At 40.2% G+C, this 22930-nt stretch overlaps 1 pseudogene; it reads left to right on the plus strand.

Annotated features, from left to right (window-relative positions):
* Positions 1 to 311: 311 nt before the first annotated feature.
* Positions 312 to 22930, plus strand: part of LOC113355534 — a 29030-nt pseudogene continuing 6411 nt past the window's right edge.

Consider the following 22930-nt stretch of genomic DNA (forward strand, 5'->3'; position numbering starts at 1 on the left):
GAATGACACTCATGGCCTCCCCAATGATGTGGTAGTCTTCCCCAATATCTTCATGCTGGCACTCGTGATGCGACAGTTGGCAGAGGATGCTTATGATATTGCAATCTTCGGACCAGGGGAGATAACTGATTATAATGAGATTCCTAAGGATTTAGTAGTGCCTATGCCTCCTCCTAGGGGAAACTATTCTGTGCCAAGGAGGAGGGATGCACCAGAAAGGAGTGGAGCTAAGAAAAAGGTTGTTGGAAGTGGTGTGTGGACCTCTGGGGTTGCACCAGGAGCTTGACCAGTATTCAACCATCCCCTTCCAGATGGTAAAGTAAGTATTCCTGTAAATATTTTTTGGGTGAATATTGCTGTAGATGGTGGATTTTCGACAAAGGGTAGAATTGTAAAACTATACTCCAGATTCGGTAACCGGATGAGTATTGAGGCTCATGTTTCTCATCAAATCATGAAAGCTCATGCCATAAAATCTCTGACTGAGAAGGCCGTCTCTCAGAGTACATGTATATGTGTAGTCTCCCAGCTGAAGCCACGGCACATCTCATGAATACTGAGCAATTTCAGTAATTACTCCGGATCCGGAAATCGGATGAGTATCGAGACTCATGTCTCTATGCATGAAAGCTCATGCCACCTCTGATGGATAAAGTCTCTCACGGAAGATGAAGATGTGTAGTCTCTCAGCTGAGGCCATGACACATCTCATATTGTATAGAATCGAAAGATTGGGCGGCTCCTAAACAGCATGTCTGCTAGTATAGAGCGACAACGTCTTCGGGATGTAACCAGGTTTTCCCAGACTATGCAGGAGGAATATGACACTCCAGCAAGTTCATATTGCTCAACCCTCAGATAATTAATGCTCCTAGACAGGATGCCCTTCTAGTATAGAGACAACAATGAATTATCTTAAATCGTCTGAATATCCAGCAATATTCTACGAGCCACCGCCTGAATATCCAGCAATATTCTACGAGTTGCCAATTAATCGCCTGAATATCCAGCAATATTCTACGATTCCTCGTTATATTTCGTTACTTCAATCTGTGGTTCTTCCCAGCAGAATTCCACAGGTTAGTAATAAATATTCAACGAAACAGGCATCTGAGCATCGAATAAGCCCAGACAAAAATGGTGCAAGTTTAATTAGCAGATAATGCACAGACCAGCATTTTGAATGCACGAACGAGCATTTCAAAAATACGAACGAACGAGGAACCTATGCAAAATAGGAAGGAAAAATAATAATAATAAAATATTAAGCAAAAGCGCCAGGGGACTAGGCTCACTAGCCGGCCAGTCATGCTGTGACTAGTCCCGCGCCCAATTTTATATTTTATCATATTTTTACTATCTTCACGATCTCATGAAAATCCTCTTGTTCGAGCAAATTTCCTTTGTTTCAAAGAAATTATCTAAATCACATGATTCTATCAAAAATAAAAAAATTAGGGAAAGGTGTCGCGGGACCGGGCACCAACCGGCCATGTCTTGGCCGTGGCCGGTCCCACACCTCACGTCCCATTATTTTATTATTCCATCTCAAATTATGAAAATTCCTTGATTTTATGAATTTTCCCTAAAATCATGAAAATTACCTAATTTCATGTATTTTTATCTAAATCACATGATTTTATCAAAAATAATAAAATTAGGGAAAGGTGTCGCGGGACCGCCGGCCGTCCGGTCATGCCTTGGTCGTGGCCGGTCCCACACCTCACGTCCCATTATTTTATTATTCCTTCTCAAATTATGAAAATTCCTTGATTTTATGAATTTTCCCTAAAATTACCTAATTTCATGCATTTTCTCTAAAATCATGGAAAATATTAAAACATTAGGAAAACTTGTGGGATCGGGCTCTACCCGGCCGGACATGCCCTAGCCGGTCCCACATGCCCATTATTTTATTATTATTTGGTGTTCTGTTACCTGATTTCATGTAAACTCCCTGATTTCAACAAAATATCTTGGTTTTCAACAAATCCCTTTGATTTTATGAAAATTATCTAAAATCATCAAAATTGCATAAAGTTGGGAAGAGTGTCTTGGGACCCGCGCCCATTGGCCGGTCATGCCACGGCCATTGCCGGTCCCACACTCCCATTCCCTATTTTATATTTTAATTTATGTCTCTCATCTCATGGAAGTTCCCTAATTTCGCCAAACTCTCCAATTTCATGGAATTTCCCTTAAATCAGGGAAAAATACATAAAATCACATAAGACTGGGAAAAGCACGTGGGACCGCGTGTCAGCCGGCCGGCCATGCCCTAGCCGTGGCCGGTCCCACACCTTGTGATTCCTTGTTTATTTATTATTTTCATTATCTCATGTATTTTTCTCAGTTTCAGCAAAACCATGGATTTTTCATATTTTCTCCAAATGTTGCTCAAACGTGCACCAGAAAATATCAAAATTCTCAGGACTGAAGCATGGACATCATGGTGACACGGGCGCATCCCCTTGACCGACCAAGGGTGACCCTGAGGCTTGCAAACAGCTGGTCCCGCATGTTTTAATGATTTTAACCTAATTTGCTCAGTTGCTCATATTAGGTTCGAACTCTTTCCAAGCAATTGGAAGTTCACTCAAACGACCATCTACTGGTCCCATGATGGGATTTTTCAATGATGTTGTAGTAAGATGATTCGTTCACTCAGATTTGTTGAGAATTTGTTTTAAGACTTAATAAAGAAAATAAGGAAAAATATATATACACAATTTGTCACAAGATGAAGAGACGTTGAGACGCGGGATTCCACTACTTTTCATAGTGTTATGGTTCAGTCATTAAATCTAGACAATATAGCTCAAACAAAAGAAGTTGTGACTCTAGTTCTTTGCCAAAAATAGATTTCGTAAAATATTATTTGTAAGTTAAAAGCATGACGCATCTAAATTATTTAGAACTAAGCATGCGGCATCTAAAAAAATAACAAATAATTAACAGAAATCATAAAGCAATTAAATCTATGAAAAAGTCAATAAAAGAATTAATTCATTTACCACAATCATGAAAAGTTGCTTCCTCCGTTGTCCCAGTGATAGGGTTTAGCTCATCATGTTGTTAGAAACACGCTCGAAATTCATTATTATTGCTCAAAAATGGTTTACAAATGATGAAAAAGGAGAAATATAATGAAAACCGGGTTTGTAACAGTTATATGTGTTACAAACCAGAACGACCCACAGTATGTGTCACTGATACTGTAGAAAATAAGTCTGCCTATGATGTACGACCCTCGGCTGTGAGTCGTTATCACTGTAGAAAAACGACTGTCTTTACTGGTCCGTTCTTCGTGTTCTTCGGTATTTTTCTGCTGCTGCTGCAGATTTCTCTGTAGCTTGATTTTTCGACTCTGTGGTGCTCTATTATATCCCCTAACTCTCCATTTCTTCTCCCGTGACACCAACAACCTATTTATACATCACCAATACCCTCAACCACTCGATTAAATACAATATATCTCGTCTTTACTCCCTCTGCCAAATCACAGAGATTTCTTTCTCTCTTTAACTTTTCCACGCATCTCTGGGTTGTCAAAATCTCTCTAAATTATTAGAATTAAATCCAGGGAATATTACTTCCTTAAACTGCACAAAATAACTTCAACAGAGTGAAGTCGAGAATATTTCTTCCCTGTTTTAGCTTATCACGTCTCTGTAGTATTCAACCATCCTCCAAATACGTGAAAACCCATTGCTAAAAGATTCACTCACACTGACTACACAAGCCAGACCGAGAAAATCCCATGAAATCCCGTGAATGTCTCAACCAACTATCCGTTTCCTGTTCTCTTTCATTCCACGTAAATTGGCCCAAGTTTTTCAATTCTAACAGCATTACCATTCCTTTTTAGTCAAAATAGGATATTCTGTGCTAATTCCAGCTATTTAATCTCCTTCAAACTCGTCAAAATCTTCTCTGCAAAACTTCGGGTTTTCAAATAAATTTTCCCGCCAAAACTGTTCTTCACGAGGAAGAAAAAGGTTGCCCCTTAATCAGCGATGGGGTGCGATTAGCAGGTGGGTACCCCTTAGTAATTTGGATACCCCTTATCCAGAATTGGGAGTCCGAATAACACGTGTCCTCCGGGTGCCAAAATCAACTTTTCGAGCCGAATTTTCAAAAAATGTTTATTTCCCGAAAATGTCTACAAACACATAAAACACCAAAATTAGTACAAAATCGAGTGCCAACAATATATAATATTGAGATCAAATTAGACACAAAAATGTGTCTATCATCCCACGACCACCAAGAGCCGGTCCCATGACCTCTTTGTCGGTCCCTCATATTTTCTACATCAGGTTTTATAATTTGTCGCTCACACGAGCATTATTTCAGTAAATGATTAAATCAACATTTAATCATTCTTTCATCAACTGGTCCTCAAGAGACTTTGGTATTTTTGCTCATTCGAGCATTTGTGCGTTATATGGTGAACCCGTCATCCCATGTAGTCGGTCCTATGTGATTTGCATTAAATCATCATCTCGGTAAAATTAGGGTTTTGAATCCAGAACTCTGCAGAAACGTGATTCTGAGCAGATTCGAACACTCTGATAATTTTATGTTGATTCCATGATTAACATTCGTATTTATTTTGCTCGACTCAGCAGTCAATAACTTAAATTAATATTTTATTTGGTCCAGCTACCAACAATTCATCAAAAGAACAATATTTGTTCAAACTAGCAATATTTGCTCAATTAGCAATATTCCCTCGAATCGGCAATATTTGCTCAAACCAAAGAATATTGGTTCAACTATCAATATTCAACAATTTAGCAACACAGTTTTGCTCGTCTTAGGTTATAATGATACCGTCTCAGCAGACATACATTTAATTCATGAGATTCAAAATATTTTCTAATCATGTTCAACTCAGCAATACATGGACTCATCGTCCCACAAAGTCAGCAACTGACTCCATGAGATTTCAATCGTGTCACATGGGGGGATATTAACTAGGGTTTTGGTCTGGCGGTCTACAACACGTGTGTTCAACCACGATGAGAATGTAAGCAAGTCGTGCAATCAGTTGGAAGAGTCAGCAAAGTAGTGGGTGGAAAGTTAACCAAGTCCTCCGCACGATGAGTAATTAGTTTAACATGATTTCTCACTTCCCCACTCTCTGATTCCAGCAACTGTCACACTTCATGGGATCATGGTGTTTTCAACTCCAGCATTATAAAATGTCCCTGAATCCTGATTGATAAGACAGAAGTTTTCGAACACTCGAACAACATTCGCCAAGACGAGCAATTTCTCATCAAAGTTCATACATACAATCTTTCGTGTACACAAACTCACAGAAATTACTCTCAATTGAGAAAAATTCAATCATTCAGAGTATTTTCACGCTGAATTTACAACACACCTACAATCTCAGATCACCATTGATCTCACGTATTTCTCAGCTTCCCTCCTACAGATCAACCCATCCTCTCTTGTGACCGAATTGACTCTGGAACGACCATTGTTCTTGGTTTAGGCCGGGGTCTTACAGATTGATCTCTCGAACTTAAGTCACTCCCTTATTGCAGTGCATCTGTGTGAGGTTCAACATTTCGTTCGGTTCAAGGAGTCTCCACACGGTCGACTCTTCAATTCCGTAAAAACCAGCAAATCGTTTTTCCCCACTCATAGATTGGCGACCACAGTAGGAGATTAATCTCTCGGTTGCAATCTCACGATTTCACAAGATGGATGGTCTTAGATCTGGGTTAGTTACAGGTTCCAACACAAACGACGCTAGTACTAGCAACAACAACAATGACAATCAGAATATCCCGGAAACGATTCCGGCCTCCAACACTGACGGTGGTGACATTACTCCTCCTCACGCTGAAGGTCGTCCCCTGTTCGGTCGACACCCTGAAGAAGTCAGAGGAAATCCACCACCTACCATTGCCTGATCTTATCAAAGTGCAGGAGACTCTCGCAAAGAATCAGACGGACATGGCTGATACACAGAAGGAGCTGTGTGATTATCTCAAAACTCTTACTGATAAGATGACAGAGACGACTCAAGAAAAGGGAAAAGGGAAAAGAGAAGGAGAAATCCTCAGATGTTGTTGATCCTGAAGTAATCCCAATCCATACAGTGGATGATGATGAAACTGGCAAAGCTGCAGATTCATCAGCAAATGAACCATCAAATTTCATTACTCGGGAAGACGTGGAGCGCCTTTTGGAGAATCGTGGAAAAAACAATACATCACATGTCCATCGTCACCAACCTCCTTATCCTTCCGCGACGCAGAGGATTCCCCTTCCAAAAGGTTACATTTCTCCAACTTTCACTCTGTATGACGGAACTGGCAATGCTCGAGAACATGTCTCTCTTTTTCTCGAAGCCTTGGGAGAGCATGAACATAACCATGTTGTTCGTCTCAAAGAGTTTTAAAAATCCTTGAAAGGCAGAGCATACACCTGGTACAACAACATCGCACCGGGGACTATCAACAATTGGGGAGAAATGATCAACGCCTTCTACAGGAAGTACTTTTTCGTGTCAGAGCAAGTCACTCTCTCTAATCTTGGAAGAATGTTCCAGAGGGTCAGTGATAATCCCAATGATTACGTAAAAAGATTCAGAGTCCAGGCCCTGGACTGTCATGACCCAAATGTCCCAGAGCAGCAGCTGGTAGATTTGTGTATCAACGGCATGCTCCCAGTCTACAGAACTCTACTGGAGAATCTTCGATTCCAGACTTTCTCAGAACTTCACGAAGCCGCGAAGAGATCAGCAACCACTGCACCTGCTCTGTTAGAAAGAGCAAAGTCCACAAATACTGAGGAATCACGTGACACTCGAGGAAGCAGACGCCTGATCAACAAGCAGTACAACCTGCAGTCCTCTACAAACGCTGTTGCAGAAGGGACCAAGCGCAAGGCTGAATCCCCGAACAAGCATCCTGCAACTCCTCCAAAGACGCAAAAGAAGGACAAACCAGAGACATAGGCTCCTGGCCAACGCACAGATGCTCCTGATGATGCACCTGATTTTACTTTCCCCATTGGAGAAGTGCTCGAACTATTAGACGCCTGGATCCAAGATGGTGCAATCAAATTGCCATACGTCAGGAGAGACCCAACTGAGGAAGACATGGAAAATCCTCGTTATTGCCGATTCCACAGGTTCTTCAATCACCCCACAAGTAGCTGCAAAGTTTTGAAACGCATATTCAGAAAAAAGGTTGAGTCAGGAGAACTTAACCTTGGATCCGAAGGAGTACACAAAGATCCTCTTCCTGTCAGGACTTTCTCTATTTCTGAAGCACCAGTCAAGGAAGCAGTTCAGTCATTCATAGAGCATGTTTGCGAATTGCTCTATCTATCAAAATCACAAAGAGGAGACATGTTCACATCTTTGAACCACATAGTGTCTGGGAAACGCCTACTGATTCCAGAAGTACCTCCTGAACCATCAGAAACCGACAAAGAAATGTATGACTGGGGACTTCTCACCACCGTGCATATTAAAGGAAATGAATTCAAAAGAGCATTTGTTGATGTCGGAACCACCGTCAACATCATCCCTTTGAAAAATCTCAGAGCTGCTGGCATTACTCGACAAGAGGCTACTCATGCTCCCACACCTATCAGAGACCACGAAGGAATCTCCAGAGATGCATACGGCTTCATCATTCTCAAAGTCACGGAGAATTTGGTCTGCACTGAGACCAAGTTTTACATAATTCGAGAAGATCCTGGATATGACATGATCCTTGGAAGAACTTGGATTCATGCTGGAAGGGTAACTTCAAAGCTTTCAACACACTCTGTCGCCGACAAAGACTCCAAGTCAGAAGAAGAAGTAGAGGACGCCCCACCGTTTGAGCATCTGGAGGAAGTAAAAACCTTGATGAGACTTACGCAAGAACCTGGGGAAAATCCACATACCTTTGTCAAGAGGTTTCGAGCTCAGGCAAGTCTTATTCCTTTTCATGCTCTAATATTACCAATGTTCAAATACGATACTTTGATTCAAGGACTTCTCCCTACAAATAATTTAGCAATTACCAAAAGTTATGAATGGATAACTTCACCTCACCAATATTATACCCAATGGTTGGGTTCAGAGCTTCTCCAAGTCGGTCATTCTATCAAGAGGTTTATTGTTGAGGACCTGGCTAAGCACGACAGACAGTATGCTGGGTACTTTCCTCTACATGAATGTCCATACGTTCCACAACCATGGAATCAGCAAAATATATTCAAGGCGCGAACTACTAAACCAAACAAATTCAAGGAAGGGGATTTGGTTTTCAAGGCGGCTAAACGAGATCTCCACTCTGCAAGGAGCTCCAATTGGGAAGGACCATTTATGGTTGCTAAGTCCATAACTGGAGGATACTACAAATTGATCAACACATATGGTAGAACCCTGCCAGTAATTCAAGAGAATTTTCTTAAGGCGTTTATATGAAATTATTAGGAATTTGAGGTACTGGGCGTTTGAGCACTCATGACGTCTGGATTTGGCATTTAGGATTTTCTTTCATTGTATTTTCATCCCTCCAAAACGTTTCCAATACTTGCAATCAGTATTTGAATTCAAAAATTTATTCAGAAATTCAATTCACTTTACTTAAAGAAAATCTCTATCAAATCCAAAATCAAAGAAAATTCTCAGTCACAGACTCGACACCTATCAAAGAATCAAAACCCAAATAAAATCTCACATCTCTCACAGAGTTCAATGTTCTTGATATTATGGAAAGGAAACTAAAGAAAGCCATCAAATAAAGATTTCTGCTCTTCTGCCTCCTCCAAGACTTTCAAGGCTGCCTTTTCCGCCTCCAGGTTCCTGGTTAGTTCGGCAACTTCATTCATCTTCTTCAACACGTCATCACTGGTAGGGAAGGGAACATCACCCTTTACTGCTTTCCTGATAGCTTCAAGTCTTTGACGGAGCCACTTCAGATTGAAGCCAAGATCTTCAGCATTCTTCAAGTTGTACTCCCAGTCAAAGAGTACGTCTTGGGTAGCAGCATTTCTGGCTATAATCTGGATATCATTTATAACACACAAGATGACTTCTACTTGTCTCGTCAAGAAATAACTGCGTCCTGGATCCTGAGTAACAACAATGTGTCTATACATTTCCCACAGTTCCTTGTACATAGCAGCATATCCGATGGGAACGCTAAATCCTCCAACAAGTTGGTGATATGGGAGTAACTCACCAAATTGAGGATCAAAGGAAATCCCTGCAGTAGGATCCTCGTGCACTATCATCTGGTTCTCAGCTACTGGAGCAGCATCGATAATCATAGAGACGATTTCAGAGGAAGTAGCTTCTGCTATTTCGGGTTCGGGTTCCACCGTCTGAGGCACAATTGGAGTTTCTTCTACCTCCACGGGATCAACGACCAGCACTTCATCATCTTGAGTCACAAATATGGAAGTATTGTCATCAACAACTCCTAGATTTCCCAAACCATCATTACTGGATTCATGATTCCCAACTTCGTTGTTAGGCACCTAATGCGAAGATTACATGGGATTAGAATGATTCAAGGGGATAAATACAATACAATCATAAAATTTAGAGAGTAAGTGAAATAACATCATCTAAGTTCCTTATCATACATCTAAGATGTGTACAAGTAGCATCAAAGTCATGAAACACATTTTCATAGAAACTAAGCTGAAGAAATTTTACACTGCCCTGTGTTCAATGACAAGATGGGAACAATTGGTGTGGAGTCTAGAGTTGGGTTATATACCATTCTCTTCGTATGGAGGTCCTCTACAACATGTAAAAATTTCATGGCAATTGGGCGAACGATCTAGGAGGTGTGATCAAAATATCGGGCAACATACAATCTGAAAAAGTTCTGAAAGTCTCCTGGAAGTTTACTATTTCGTCTTTTTCAGGCCCTAAACGTGCTCAAAACTTAAAAAGCTTCACATTTAAGCTTGGAAATTTTCCGGGCATGAATATGCATATGCAGATCATGAAAATCGGACTCCAGATGAAGATTTTACGGCGTTTTTAGTAAAAAACTGGGTTCTGAATTTTCTGACGACGAAGTTCGACCAAGTTTTTCGTATATACACATGGATTCTCATTCATTCATTCACAAATCTGCACTTTCATACTTCTATGAAGAGGATGCAGGGTATATTCTCACTTTGGGGATCTCCGAAGTACTCAAGGAATTATGATTGTCCGTATTAACGACAAGGGGCTCATTACTTCTATTTGGCTCCGAATCTTTGGAAGTGCCTTCGTCTATATTCTCAGAGGAAGATCGAACATCAACACTTTCCACCTCCATGACGAAATCCTCCTAGAAATATTATCAAGTAGTTAGCATTTTCACATGAAACATTTATGTCTGATGGTAAAGGAAATTACTCACGGCGACTTCTTCTTCAACGTTCAAATCAGAAGTCGTCTGCCCAGTAGCAGAGAATCGAAGACCGTTAATACTAGACTGAGCAAATTCCTGTGACCAAATAACAAATATTGGTTTTGAGATCCTGATAATACGGATGGAAGAAGTCACAGCGGAAAAATATCAACAACTCACCAAAAAGGCGATTGGGGACTTTATGGTGTTGGGCAACAACTTGCAATTCTTTCTCCTGCCTTCTCCACCGTGGGCAATTGCCTCCGCCTATGAGAAATTCACTTCAATTCGAGGTCTCCCAGCATGACCCTCCTGCAAAAGAAATTGATGTGATAATTAAAGACGATTATACGAGTTGTATGAGGAATATGCAAAAGAATACATACTGGTGAACCTCCTGGAGATGTCTTTCGCTTGTCACCACCAGAAATATTCCTTAGTCTAGGACGAGAGGCACTCATTTCAGAAGAAGGAGGATCTTTCACTAAAGGTTGGACGGACGTCACATAATCATTAAGACGCTCAAGCTGCTGATCCCAGAACTCCACGTAGCCTGGAGTCATATACGTAGTTCGATCAGCACAAGGGAACCAATAAGAGCTCCCTTCATCATGTGTGTGATCTAAGAAAGTCTTAAGTTGTTCCACTGATGGTCTTCTCCTTCTGAAGGTTGGAACACATTGGTCCATACCCATCTGACGGGCGGCTCTGTCAATGTTATACTCCTCCACCGAAAAATCTCCATATGTTGTTGATATTAGATGACCGGGAGTGCAACTCAGCATGAAAGATCTTTCTCCATCGCTCAAATCAGCACCAGATTTCAAATACTTACTTTCTCCAGCATTGAAAGTCGTCAATTGAGAAACGTGAGGAGGAACCACCACCCAAGGACAGAAGTTGAACTCAGACTCGTCATCTAATACGTCAATGAAGCGTGTCTTGGACTGAATTTGCTTTGTAGACCAGCGCATAATCCTAACGTTTTCTTTCTCATTGAAGATACGTCGAGCATCAGCAGAGTTCAGACTTTGTAAGACACTACGGGGAATGGGTGCATAGTTTCCAAAACGCTCCCACATCAGAGCTTGGAGAAACATCGTGTTGGCGTAGCATCCAGTCTTCATGAAGCCGTTCGAAACACTGGAGTCTACGACGAAAGAGTCCAGGTTAGAATATAAAGAGCCCAAGAATAAGCTACCTAGCGGAAGTTGTTCACCTTGATCCAGCTTAATAGCGAAAGGAATTACAAACGACTTCAACAAGGTACCATCATTTTCAAACACATCCCTAGACAGCCATAAGCACAAGAAAGCAACAATAGACAACATACCGTCGGGTTCATCAAGAGGGACTTCTTGTGGCCACCAATGTGTCAACCAATGAGCGTAACAACCTTTACCAAAAACCTTGTTGATTCTCTCCATCTCAGCTGTTAAAGTTTTGGAAACTGCATTCTCTTCCGCTGTCCAAAGTTCTTCAGGAAAGTTACCTGTAATTGGAAGATGCAATAAAGCAACTACATCTTCCAAGGTAATAGTGAACTCTCCCCAGCTGCATATAAACGAGTGAGTTGGGATGCACCAGCGAGCAAGAAGAGCTACAATACCTCATGCGTCATGAAAGATATGAAAATCTCCAGATGTTTGAACGACCCTGGTAATTTGTGCCCTATCCAGCATAGCTCTAACACGAGGAAATCCTAGCATGTGTCTAGACCATCACGAGAACTTCTCTAAGGGGCGTCGAGAAAGCTTGAATTCAATCATTGAAGCCTGGAATAATCCTCGTTCAAGACAGAACCGAATAGCAGCACGAGGAGTCACCAATTTATTTTGAGTGACCGTCCTGGGATTGATCAGAAGGCGATATACCGGGGACTTGAGACGATTTTCAGGCTCCGGAACTTCAAAGAATGTGTCATCTATGTTTGAGACATTCTTGACTCCAGGTGTTTCGTCTTCCTCACCAACGGAAGTCTCATCCGTGCATGTTTCCTCTATGGAGATATCATCATCTTCACACCTTTCATCTCTGGAAGCATCATTGGCTGGAGAATCAGACATCCTCGCAAAGCTGCTGTGAAATCCACACAATGTTTCAGTCATCCGCGAATTCAATAAGATGATGGAATCATGCAAATTAAAACGCCGGTGTCTACAAATGGTAAATCTTGAACTCTTACCTCTTTCAATTTCACTAACAATAGTGATTGCAATACAAGAGTTAACACACGAAATTAGTTCGTTCCTTGAAACCTGCAGTAACGAATAAAACTTTATTAATCTTCAAAATTGATTTTCTCATAAAATCATATACATAATTTTCATAACGTGAACATTCACACACTGAACTATGAAATTTACAATAAGACGAGACTTCATCATAAATAAGTTGTCTAGTTTGAAGGTTACTCAAAACCCATGTCTAGATTTTACAAATCAATAATTAATGCAATTTGTTCATATAAATTTTCAGAATTTATCTAATAATAACAAATCCATGTGAATAAAATATGTCATCATGTTTCACATAAAATATGTCACGGCTACATATATATTAAAAAATCTATTTTCGTTCGTATTAGCGTTTTATTAAAAAACGAAGGTTTATGCTAGCTTTGTGAAAGCTCACACCTATTGTGATAAAATACTAATTCTCATGAAAGCTCATAAATAAAGTTTTATCACTGGACATAAATTTACATACATAAAAATATATATGTCTATTTTCCTCGAATGAGCATTATCCTTTAAAATGGAGTTTATTTCGGTTTTGTGAAAGCTCACATCTATTAAGGTAAAATCTTGGTTCACATGAAATCTCATACACTAAGTTTTATCACTGGACCTAAGTCCACATATATAAAAAATCTCTCATAAATCAGGGATTTTTATTAGTTTTCAAAACTAACGATCGAACGAACATACGTTTGATAAAACAAGGGTTTTTCTACAAAACTCACATCAACATATACACATGTATAGAATTTTGACATGGTGAAAGCATGAAAAACTCATGAAATCAGCAAACTCTGAAAAAAAATCGACTCACCTGACGGCCCGGCCGGAAACTGGCGGACGTGATCGGACGGCGGCGGCAACTCGCGGAAAATTCTGTTCTCTGTGCGACGTGAAGAGGGAGGAGTGATGATGGTGGTCGGTCGTGAAGAATAAAAAAAAAAGGATTAATTCCCTTTTATACCTAATTTTATTTCCAAAACCTAATTCCATAAGGATTTCCTTTTGGGCCCGGCCCATGAATCCTAAACCAACCAAGGTTCCACCATCGAATCAGCGGTTCTACATCAATTTATGTTCACTGGATGATGTTCTATTATGCCACATAGGTTTCCGCTCAAACCATGGTTTGCTCATTCAGTCGAAATCCGGTAATATCTTATCTTATGACAAGTTCAATTACTTATTTTGTCTGTACCTGGAAAATCACCATTCAATGCTGACTGAGGAACATGACTGTTCCTCACTAAGCAGGGGACTTAATGTAGATGGTGGATTTTCGACAAAGGGTAGAATTGTAAAACTATACTCCAGATTCGGCAACCGGATGAGTATTGAGGCTCATGTCTCTCATCAAAGCATGAAAGCTCATGCCATAAAATCTCTGACTGAGAAGGCCGTCTCTCAGAGTACATGTAGATGTGTAGTCTCTCAGCTGAGGCCACGACACATCTCATGAATACTGAGCAATTTCAGTAATTACTCCGGATCAGGCAATCAGATGAGTATCGAGACTCATGTCTCTATGAATGAAAGCTCATGCCACCTCTGATGGAGAAAGTCTCTCAAGGAAGATGAAGATGTGTAGTCTCTCAGCTGAGGCCACGACACATCTCATACTGTATAGAATCGAAAGATTGGGCAGCTCCTAAACAGCATGTCTGCTAGTATAGAGCGACAATGTCTTCGGAATGTAACCAGGTTTTCCCTGACTATGAAAGAGGAATATGACACTCCAACAAGTTCATATTGCTCAACCCTCAGATAATTAATGCTCCTAAACAGGAATCCCTTCTAGTATAGAGCCAACAATTAATTATCTTAAATCATCTGAATATCCAGCAATATTCTACGAGCCATCGCCTGAATATCCATCAATATTCTACGAGTCGTCAATTAATCGCCTGAATATCCAGCAATATTCTATGATTCCTCGTTATATTTCGTTACTTCAATTTGTGGTTCTTCCCAGCAGAATTCCACAGGTTAGTAATAAATATTCAACGGAACAGGCATCTGAGCATCGAATAAGCCCTGACAAAAATGGTGCAAGTGTAATTAGCAGATAATGCACATACCAGCATTTTGAATGCACAAACGAGCATTTCAAAAATACGAACGAACGAGGAACCTATACAAAATAGGAAGGGAAAATAATAATAATTAAATATTAAGCAAAAGCGCCAGGGGACTAGGCTCACCATCCGGCCAGTCATGCTGTGACTAGTCAGCGCCCAATTTTTTATTTTATCATATTTTTACTATCTTCACGATCTCATGAAAATCCTCTTGTTCGAGCAAATTTCCTTTATTTCAAAGAAATTATCTAAATCACATGATTTTATCAAAAATAAAAAAATTAGGGAAAGGTGTCGCGAGACCGAGCACCAGCCGACCATGTCTTGGCCGTGGCCGGTCCCACACCTCACATCCCATTATTTTATTATTCCTTCTCAAATTATGAAAATTCTTTGATTTTATGAATTTTCCCTAAAATCATGAAAATTACCTAATTTCATGTATTTTTTTATCTAAATCACATGATTTTATCAAAAATAATAAAATTAGGGAAAGGTGTCGCGGGACCGCCGGCCGGTCATGCCTTGGCCGTGGCCGGTCCCACACCTCACGTCCCATTATTTTATTATTCCTTCTCAAATTATGAAAATTCCTTGATTTTATGAATTTTCCCTAAAATTACCTAATTTCATGTATTTTCTCTAAAATCATGGAAAATATTAAAAACCATGGATTTTTCATATTTTCTCCAAATGTTGCTCAAACGTGCACCAGAAAATATCAAAATTCTCAGGACTGAAGCATGGACATCATGGTGACACGGGCGCATCCCCTTGACCGAGCAAGGGTGACCCTGAGGCTTGCAAACAGCTGGTCCCACATGTTTTAATGATTTATCCTAATTTGCTCAGTTGCTCATATTAGGTTCGAACTCTTTCCAAGCAATTGGAAGTTCACTCAAACGACCATCTACTGGTCCCACGACCACCAAGAGCCGGTCTCACGACCTCTTAGTCAGTCCCTCATATTTTCTACATCAGGTTTTATGATTTGTCTCTCACACGAGCATTATTTCAGTAAATGATTAAATCAACATTTAATCATTCTTTCATCAACCGGTCCTCATGAGACTTTGGTATTTTTGCTCATTCGAGCATTTGGGCGTTATATGGTGAACTCGTCATCCCATGTAGCCGTTCCTATGTGATTTGCAGTAAATCATCATCTCGGTAAAATTAGGGTTTTGAATCCAGAACTCTGCAGAAACGTGATTCTGAGTAGATTCGAACACTATGATAATTTTATGTTGATTCCATGATTAACATTCGTATTTATTTTGCTCGACTCAGAAGTCAGTAACTTAAATTAATATTTTATTTGGTCCAGCTACCAACAATTCATCAAAAGAACAATATTTGTTCAAACTAGCAATATTTTCTCAATTATCCTGGGATTGAGGATACATATGCAGATATTGAAAATACGACTCCAGATGAATATTTTACGGAGTTTTTGGTAAAAAACTGGGTTCTGAATTTCTGACGACGAAGTTCGACCAAGTTTTTTCATATATACACATAGATTCTCATTCATTCATTCACAAATCAGCACTTTCATACTTCTATGAAGAGGGTACAGGATATATACTTACTTTGGAGGTCTCCGAAGTACTCGAGGAATTATGATCGTCCGTATTAACGACAAGGGGTTCATTACTTCTATTTGGCTCCGAATCTTTGGAAGCTCCTTCATCTATATTCTCAGAGGAAGGTTGAACATCAGCACTTTCCGCCTCCATGATGACATCCTCCTGGACATATTATCAAGTAATTAGCATCTTCACATGAAACTTTTATGTCCGATGGTAAAGGAAATTACTCACAACGACTTCTTCTTTAACGCTCAAATCAGAAGTCGTCTGCCCAGCAGCAGAGAATCGAAGACCGTCAATACTAGACGGAGCAAAGTCATGTAACCAAATAACAAATATTGGTTTTGATATCCTGATAATATGGATGGAAGAAGTCAGAGCGAAAAAATGTCATCAACTCACCAAAAAGGCGACTGGGGACTTTATGGTGTTGGGCAACAACTTGCAATTCTTGCTCCTTCCTTCTCCACCGTGGGCAATTTCCTCCGTATCTGAGAAATTCACTTCCATTCGAGGTCTCACAGCACGACCCTCCTGCAAAATAAATTGATGTAGTAATTAAAGACGATTATACGAGTTGTACGAGGAATATGCAAAAGAATACATACCGGTGAACCTCCTGGAGATGTCTTTCGTTTGTCACCACCAGAAATATCCCTTAGTCTGGGACGAGAGGCACTCATCTCAGAAGAAGGGGGATCCTTCAATAAAGGTTGGGAGTCCATCACATAATCATTAAGACGCTCAAGCTGCTGATCCCGGAATTCCATGTAACCTGGAGTCACGTACGTGGTTCGATCAATACAAGGGAACCAATAGGAGCACCCTTCATCATGTGTGTGATCTAAACAAGTCTTAAGTTGTTCCACTGATGGTCTTCTCCTTCTGAAGGTTGGAACACATTGGTCCATACCCATCTGACAGGCGGCTCTGTCAATATTATTCTCCTCCACCGAAAAATGTCCATACGCTGCTGATATTATGTGGCCGGGAGTACAACTCAACATGAAAGATCTTTCGCCATCACTCACATCAGCACCGGATTTCAAATACTTACTTTCTCCAGCATTGAAATTCTTCAATTGAGAAACGTGAGGAGGAACCACCACCCAAGGACGGAAGTTGAACTCAGACTCGTCATCTAATACGTCAATGAAGCGTGTCTTGGACTGAATTTGCTTCGTAGACCAGCGCATAATCCTAGCGTTGTCTTTCTCATGGAAGATACGTCGAGCATCAGCAGAGTTCAGACTTTGTAAGACACTACGGGGAATGGGTGCATAGTTTCCAAAACGCTCCCACATCAGAGCTTGGAGAAACATCGTGTTGGCATAGCATCCAGTCTTCATGAAGCCGTTCGAAACACTGGAGTCTACGACGAAAGAGTCCAGGTTAGAATATAAAGAGCCCAAGAATAAGCTACCTAGCGGAAGTTGTTCACCTTGAGCCAGCTTAATAGCGAAAGGAATTACAAACGACTTCAACAAGGTACCATCATCTTCAAACACATCCCTAGACAGCCATAAGCACAAGAAAGCAACAATAGATAATATACCGTCGGGTTCATCAAGAGGGACGTATTGTGGCCACCAATGTGTCAACCAATGAGCGTAACAACCTTTACCAAAAACCTTGTTGATTCTCTCCATCTCAGCTGTTAAAGTTTTGGAAACTGCTTTCTCTTCCGCTGTCCAAAGTTCTTCAGGAAAGTTACCTGTAATTGGAAGATGCAATAAAGCAACTACATCTTCCAAGGTAATAGTGAACTCTCCCCAGCTGCATATAAACGTGTGAGTTGGGATGCACCAGCGAGCAAGAAGAGCTACAATACCTCGTGAGTCATGAAAGATGTACAAATCTCTAGATGTTTGAACGGCCCTAGTAATTTGTTCCCTGTCCAACATAGCTCTAACACAAGGAAATCCCAGCATGTGTCTAGACCATCCAGAAAACTTCTCTAAAGGACGTCGAGAAAGCTTGAATTCAATCATTGAAGCCTGGAATAGTCCTCGTTCAAGACAGAATCGAACAGCAGCACGAGGAGTCACCAGTTTCTTTTGAGTAACCGTCCTGGGATTGATCAGAAGGCGATATACCGGGGACTTGAGACGATTTTCAGTCTCCTGAACCTCAAAGAATGCGTCATCTATGTTTGGGACATTCTTGACTCCGGGCGTTTCGTCTTCTTCACCAACGGAAGTCTCATCCATACACGTTTCCTATGTGGAAATATAATCATCTACGCACATTTCATCTCTAGAAGCATCGTTGGCTGGAGAATCATACATCCTTGCAAAGCAGATGTGAAAATCCATAAAATGTTTCAGTCGTCTGAATGCAAATTCGACAATGTGGTGGAATCACGCAAATGGAAAATGCCACTATCTATAAAATGGTAACTCTTAACTCTTACCTTATTCAATTCCACTAAAGTAGTGATTGCGCTGCAGAGGTTAGCACACAAAATTAGTTCATTCCTTGGAATCTGCATAACGAACAACACTTCATTAGTTCATAAAAAATGATTTTCTCATAAAATCATAGACATAATTTTCATAATGTGAACATTCACACAACTGACCTCATGAAATTTACAACAAGACACTATTTCATCGTAAATAAATTGTCTAGTTTGAAGGTTACTCAAAACCCACGTCTTGATTTTACAAAGCAACAATTAATACAATTTGTTCACGTAAATTTTCAGAATTTATCTAATTAGAACAAGTCCATGTGAATAATATATGTCATCATGTTTCACGTAAAATATGCCACGGCTACATATATAAAAAATCTATTTTCCTTCGTATTAGTGTTTTATTAAAAACGAAGGTTTATGCTAGTTTTGTGCTCACACCCATTGTGATAAAATACTAACTCTCATGAAAGATCATAAATAAAGTTTTATCACTGGACATAAGTTCACATGCATAAAAGTATATACATATTTTCCTCGAATAAGCATCGTCTTCTAAAAACGGGTTTATTTCGGTTTTGTGAAAGCTCACATCTATTAAGGTAAAATCTTGGTTCACATGAAAGCTCATACACTAAGTTTTATCACTGGACCTAAGTCCACATACATATAAAAAGTTCCTTCTAAATCAGGGATTATTATTAGTTTTCAAAACTAACGATCGAACGAACATACGTTTAATAAACAAGGGTTTTTCTACAAAACTCACGTCAACATATACACATGTATAGAATTTTAACATTATGGAGGCATGAAAAACTCATGAAATCAGCAAACTTAAAAAAAAAAAAAAAAAATTGCACGTACCTGGTCGGCGTCGGCGGGTGGAAGACCGGCGAATTTTCTCCTGCTGCTCTTTCTCGGAGTGAAGATGAGAGGGAGGTGAAGGTGGTGGTCGGTTGTGGGAGAAATAAAAAAAAAAGAAAAAAGAAGGATTTAATTCCTTTTATACCTAATTTTATCTCCAAAACCTAATTCCTTAAGGATTTCCCTTTTGGGCCCAGCCCATGAATCCTAAACCAACCAAGGTTCCACCATCGAATCAGCGGTTCTACATCAATTTATGTTCACTGGATGATGTTCTATTATGCCACAGAGGTTTCCGCTCAAACCATGGTTTGCTCATTCAGTCGAACTCCGGTAACATCTTATCTTATGACTAAGTTCAATTACTTAGTTTTGTCTGTACCTGGAAAATCACCATTCAATGCTGACTGAGGAACATGAATGTTCCTCCCTAATAAGGGGACTTAATGTAGATGGTGGATTTTCGACAAAGGATATAATTGTAAAACTATACTCCAGATTCGGAAATCGGATGAGTATTGAGACTCATGTCTCTCATTAAAGCATGAAAGCTCATGTCATAAATCTCTGACTGAGAAGGCTGTCTCTCAGAGAGTACGTGTAGATGTGTAGTCTCTCGGCTGAGGCCATAGCACATCTCATGAATACTGAGCAATTTCAGTAATTACTCTGGATCCGGCAGTCGGATGAGTATCGAGACTCATGTCTCTATGCATGAAAGCTCATGCCACCTCTGATGGAGAAAGTCTCTCAGAGAAGATGAAGATGTGCAGTCTCTCAGCTGAGCCCACGGCACATCTCATACTGTATAGAATCGAAAGATTGGGCGGCTCCTAGACAGCATGTCTGCTAGTATAGAGTGACAACGTCTTCGGGATGTAACCAGATTTTCCTCGACTATGCAAGAGGAATATGATACTCCAGCAAGTTCATATTGCTCAACCCTCAGATAATTAATGCTCCTAGACAGGAAGCCTTTCTAGTATAGAGCCAACAATTAATTATCTTAAATCGTCTGAATATCCATCAATATTCTACGAGCCTCTGAATATCCAACAATATTCTATGAGTCGTCAATTAATCGCCTGAATATTCAACAATATTCTACGATTCCTCGTTATATTTCGTTACTTCAATCTGTGGTTCTTCCCAGCAGAATTCCACAGGTTAGTAATAAATATTCAACGGAATAGGCATCTGAGCGTCGAATAAGCCCTGACAAAAATGGTGCAAGTGTAATTAGCAGATAATGCACAAACCAGCATTTTGAATGCACGAACGAGCATTTCAAAAATACGAACGAACGAGGAACCTATGCAAAATAGGAAGGGAAATAATAATAATAAAATATTAAACAAAAGCGCCAGGGGACTAGACTCACCAGCCGACCAGTCATGTCGTGACTAGTCCCGCGCCCAATTTTATATTTTACCATATTTTTACTATTTTCATGATCTCATGAAAATCCTCTTGTTCGAGCAAATTTCCTTTATTTCAAAGAAATTATCTAAATCACATGATTTCATCAAAAAATAATAAAATTAGGGAAAGGTGTCACGGGACCGAGAACCAGACGGCCATGCCTTGGCCGTGGCCGGTCCCACACCTCACGTCTCCATTATTTTATTATTCCTCCCAAAATTATGAAAATTCCTTGATTTTATGAGTTTTCCCTAAAATCATGAAAATTACCTAATTTCATGTATTTTTATCTAAATCACATGATTTTATCAAAAAATAATAAAATTAGGGAAAGGTGTCGGGGGACCGCCGGCCGACCGGTCATGCCTTGGCCGTGGCCGGTCCCACACCTCACGTCCCATTATTTTATTATTCCTTCTCAAATTATGAAAATTCCTTGATTTTATGAATTTTCCCTAAAATTACCTAATTTCATGTATTTTCTCTAAGATCATGGAAAATATTAAAAAATTAGGAAAACTTGTGGGACCGGGCTCTAGCCGGCCGGCCATGTCCTAGTCGGTCCCACATGCCCATTATTTTATTATTATTTGGTGTTTTGTTTCCTGATTTCATGTAAACTCCCTGATTTCAACAAAATATCTTGGTTTTCAACAAATCCCTTTGATTTTATGAAAATTATATAAAATCATCAAAATTACATAAAATTGGGAAGAGTGCCTTGGGACCCGCGCTCATTGGCCGGCCGGCCATGCCACGTCCTTTGCCGGTCCCACACTCCCATTCCCCATTTTCATATTTTAATTTATGTCTCTCATGTTCGACTCAGCGCTACATGGACTCATCGTCCCATAAAGTCAGCAACTGACTCCACAATCACGAGATTTCAATCGTGTCACATGGGGGGATATTAACTAGGGTTTTGGTCTGGCGGTCTACGGCACGTGTGTTCACCCACGATGAGAATGTGAGCAAGTCGTGCAATCAGTTGGAAGAATCAGCAAAGTAGTAGGTGGAAAGTTAACCAAGTCTCCGCACGATGAGTAATTGGTTTTAACACGATTTCCCCATTTCCCATTCTCTGATTCCAGCAACTGTTACACTTCATGGGATCATGGTGTTTTCAACTCCGGCATTATAAAATGTCTCTGAATCCTGATTGAAAGAACAACATTTTTCGAACAACATTTTGCCAAAACGAGCAATTTCAAATCAAAGTTCATACAGACAATCTGTCATCTACACGAACTCACACTAATTACTCTCAATTGAGCAAAAATTAATCATTCAGAGCATTTTCACGCTGAATTCACAACACACCTACAATCTCAGATCACCATTCATCTCACGCATTTCTCAGCTTTCCTCCTACAGATCAACCCATCCTCTCTTGTGACCGAATTGACTCAGGAACGACCATTGTTCTTGGTTTAGGCCGGGGTCTTACAGATTGATCACTCGAACTTAAAGCACTCCCTTCTTGCAGTGCATTTGTTTGAGGTTCAATATTTCACTCGGTTCAAGCAGTCTCCACACGGTCGACTCTTCAATTCCGTAAAAACCAGCAAATCGTTTTTCCCCATCCACACGATGATTCAACGGTTCCGTGAATTTCGCTGCTTTGGCGGTTCTCCTCATTCGTATTCTTCTTTTTAATGGCGACGTGCTTCTTCTTATACTTCTCGGGCGTTTATTGGCACCGCACTTCATCAACAACATTCATGGCCAATCTCAGGCGGTTTCTTCAATCCCCATGAGATTGAGGGAGGGTGTTAGAGTATACAAATATTATATGGAAAGTTTTAGTATTTAGGGTTATATTTAGTATTTGATATATTTATCATGAATTGATTTACAAGTATTAATCTTGCACACCAAGTTATGGTGTCGTTATATATATGTAGGATCAGAATTTCGCGACAACGATACGCTCGCG

Source organism: Papaver somniferum, chromosome 1 (genome assembly GCF_003573695.1).
Source record: "Papaver somniferum cultivar HN1 chromosome 1, ASM357369v1, whole genome shotgun sequence".
NCBI classification, from domain to species: domain Eukaryota; kingdom Viridiplantae; phylum Streptophyta; class Magnoliopsida; order Ranunculales; family Papaveraceae; genus Papaver; species Papaver somniferum.